A 2,665-nucleotide genomic window follows, 5' to 3' on the forward strand; every position below is an offset into this window, starting at 1 on the left:
TAGAAAAAATCAAAATTTGACATGAAATCCAAAAAATAAATTAAGTACGTAAAACATAAAATCTTAACAAAATTTAAACCCTAAAATCGTTATATATAATATATATAAATTTTGTAAAATCAATTGATTTATTTAAAATCGTAATATTAAAAAATTTTAAGAGGGTTAAATCGAGATTCTAACTATAATAAAGAGAGAGAAATTGAATAATATTTGGGTCGGTATTTTAAAAAATAAATGTTTAGAAACAAAATATTATTCACTGGTCATAAAACAAAGAAAAGTGTTAAGAACTTAAGATATTCTTTTTTTTTTTAGAAGAAAATGAGCTACAATTTACTGCGATATTGGACAAACAACAAACTGGCAGGGTCCACTGAACTCAAACCAATAATCGGTTCCTTTAGATAGATGAGATTGGGCCTAGCCCAATAGTATAGCCTAATCTTTGAGTGCATTTGTTATCCACCCCTTGGCCCAACTATGGCCAGTCCAATAAACCCTCACCCTTATAGAGTATTGTAATTGTAGTGTTTTTTTCTCTTTTTACTGGGTAATTGCACTTAGACTTTTGTTTATGGAAAACTTTTAAGGTGTTCTATTAGATTTATAATGCAATACATTAATAAGATGTCAATATAAATAGAATAAAATAAAAATCTCATCTACTTTTAGAAATTTTTATTAGCTTTCAAGGTTTTTGGTTCATATTTTTATTCTATGATAAATTAAGTGATTTGGATAAGTAATTAGAAAGTATTTCTGTACATTGCATTTGCTTTTTGAAGGAGAAGAGAAATAAAGAGTTAATATTCAATGCTGTCTTTAAATTTGCAGTTGGGTTTTAATGTTGTTTTTGAATTTAAAATTATTTTAAATTTATCTCTGAATTTAACATTAATTGTCCCTAAAATACTTTTCTATATATAACGAAATGATGACGTGTGCTTGGATAGAGGTCTAGTTGGACTAGTAAAATATCATTGTTTTATTTTTTGCGTCCAAATAGAACATAAACGACATTGTACGTTTAGGGTATGTTGAGGGATTTTAACATGTTGGAGTTAAAATCCCTCAAAATATCTTAAAAGATGTCGTTTATATTCTATTTTAGCGCCAAAAATAAAACGGCATTTTACATGTGTAGCATAATTTTTAGCGTGGTCTCTGTCTAATCACGTCATTATTCTGTTATCGAAAAGTATCTCAGGGACGAATATTGTTAAGTTCAGGAACAATTTTAAATTTAGAGACGATATTGAAACTTAACTGTAAGTTTAAGGACTACTTTGAGTATTAACTCTGACAAATAAAATGTTAAGTTCATTAGGCAACTTGCATGCTCAGCTTGGCACACATTCGCGGAAATTTCAAACCACAATATATAGAATGCTAATAGGTGACAAGAAATGGGTGAAAAGTAGTTCAATCTGGCACTATAATGATGGATAGAAGAGAGACTGAGAGATTCGATTGAAGGATCTAAACTATATATAATTATTGAATATTTTTTTTATGTTCGATGAATTTTATCAATCTAACAATTATTGAATTAAGTCATATATCATAAAAATTAAACTTACTGAATTTCATAAAATTCAGAAATCAATATATAGATACGTAATCTAATAGTCATATTTTTTTAATTTTTAAAATTTTAATGTACATAAAAATGTAAAATTTTATACTGCCATATCAAAATAATTCTAAATTTGATGAAAAAATTATATATATAAAAGTAAGATGTTGACATTTAACATTTAATTGATAAAATTTATGAATAAACTACTAAATTAAAATCCCAAACATTTTGGTAGACAATAATTGAGAATTAGTTATTTTTGCCAAATTTAATAATCTTTTATTGGTTATTTTATTATTTGTGTCTTTTAAAATTATTTTTGGCAGCATCAAAATCTTTTAAATATTATTTATTTTGATAGTTAATTCTAAAATTTACAGCATACAATAATTTATTAGGACTTAGTAGATTCCTCCTGGTGTTTAATCCAAGTTTACTAATATTTTTCACTCCACTACTGTTGTTGTTGAGACTTTAGTTGGATGAGATTTTTAATACGGATAAGTCTCTTTTCTTTTTAATGATTTCGAATTTGATCTATAAAGAGAGAAAAGATAAGCATTTTTCTCAAAGTTGGATATAGTACAAAATTTAAAAAAAAATGCAGTATACATCAAAAGCAAAATTAAACCAAAAAAATACACGGCTTCTTTTGAAAAAAGAAAAAAAAGGGGAAGAAATAACATTAATTTGGTCTTCTTGACTTCTTAAAACCTATCTATGCAATGTAATTTCCTGGTTCTTATCCTTTTACGGGGTCACAAATTGACTTGAGTCTTCTTTGGGGGAAAAAGAAAAAGAAACTTCCTGCTGGTTCATGATGTATATGCCATCCATCTCTACGCGTGAACAGAAATAAGAAACTACAATGCAACTTCCATGCCGTAACTGTAACATTGATTTAAAAGGCTGCATGCTGAAAATATAGTTTGAAATTAATTGTGGGGTCGGTTGTTGAAATAGAATAAAATGATTTTAAATTTTATTTTACATTGGAGATGATTAATGAAATAACACTAATTTCATTTCTGAAAAAATAAATTTATTTTGATGTAAAAACTTTAATTAAATTTTAACATTTCA

Source organism: Arachis ipaensis, chromosome B10, assembly GCF_000816755.2.
Source record: "Arachis ipaensis cultivar K30076 chromosome B10, Araip1.1, whole genome shotgun sequence".
Taxonomy (NCBI): domain Eukaryota; kingdom Viridiplantae; phylum Streptophyta; class Magnoliopsida; order Fabales; family Fabaceae; genus Arachis; species Arachis ipaensis.